We start from the raw sequence: 1144 nt of genomic DNA, 5'->3' as shown, positions 1-1144 counted from the left end.
ATCCAATGACTAAAACATGTGTTCCAAATACTTCCATGCTTTTTATAAGCCTCTCAGGCACTCAGGAAATTCCAGGGAAGAAACTATGATAGGATATTACATGTCCAATAAGTCCGGTCATTACATTGTCTTGCCACATTATATTTTACTGTCAAATGTTAGCTCATTTTTAGGAAGTGAAGGCAACTGGGAACAACTGCAACTAGTGGAGAATCATGCAAAATCACAAAGCGGTTGCAACTGATGTTGAGATGCTTAGAGCACAGTGGTCTCAAATAATAACTGCACAAAGTAAGGTCTGTTAAGACATGGTGAGTGAGTTTGGTGCAGAAAAATTTGACTGACACGCAAAATATGGAATAAGAGCAGAGCCTGTTAGTCAGGGCTCATCCAACATCAGTGTCTAACCTCACAAATTGGGACGACTGATCAAGAATGTTCATAGACACAGTCCCAAACTTTGTAGAAAAAGCTGTAGTAGGGCTGTAGTTAATAAAATTGTGAAGGATGGACAAATATCAAATTAAGATTGACATTGTGTGTCACTGTTATTTATATGTGTGAAGGCAGGTGAGTGAATACTTTTGACAATAAAGTGCACAATAATGCCAATCATACAGTTTGCTGCGAAGTTTTTAAATGAGTCTAAATGCTGAATGAATTGACTGTTAAAATTAAATAATCTTGTTAAATAGTCTTTCATTCAAAATGCACGCGGTATTTAACAAATATATATGACAATAACATATTAAATAAATGTATAAATAAATAACAATTGGTTGTTGCTATTCGCCCCAAAACACAGGGAAGAAAATCCTGTGAATGATATATAAAAGTTCTTTAACTTTCTCTTTTTCCTCCTCATTTTATGACAGATGAAAAATTGAATGTGGCAGAAATGTGAATGAGTTTCAGTAACTTTAACTTAAAAAACGAGAGGTGAGTGTTTCGCCTTTAAGAGTTAAGAAACTTGAAACCTTGTTTGCGCAACAATCAGTGCAGCTCATAGCCGCCAAAGTGTCTAGACTAGCACATGATGGTAGTCAGCCAATGGCTCCACCGCTCTCCTCGGGGGCCCCGTGTCCGTGTGTGTGTGTGCGTGTGTGAGTGTGTGTGGGTGCGCGTGTGCGTGTGTGTGTTTGAG

This window comes from Xiphophorus couchianus, chromosome 2, assembly GCF_001444195.1.
Source record: "Xiphophorus couchianus chromosome 2, X_couchianus-1.0, whole genome shotgun sequence".
Classification (NCBI taxonomy): Eukaryota; Metazoa; Chordata; class Actinopteri; order Cyprinodontiformes; family Poeciliidae; genus Xiphophorus; species Xiphophorus couchianus.
This window is presented reverse-complemented; position numbering follows the sequence as displayed.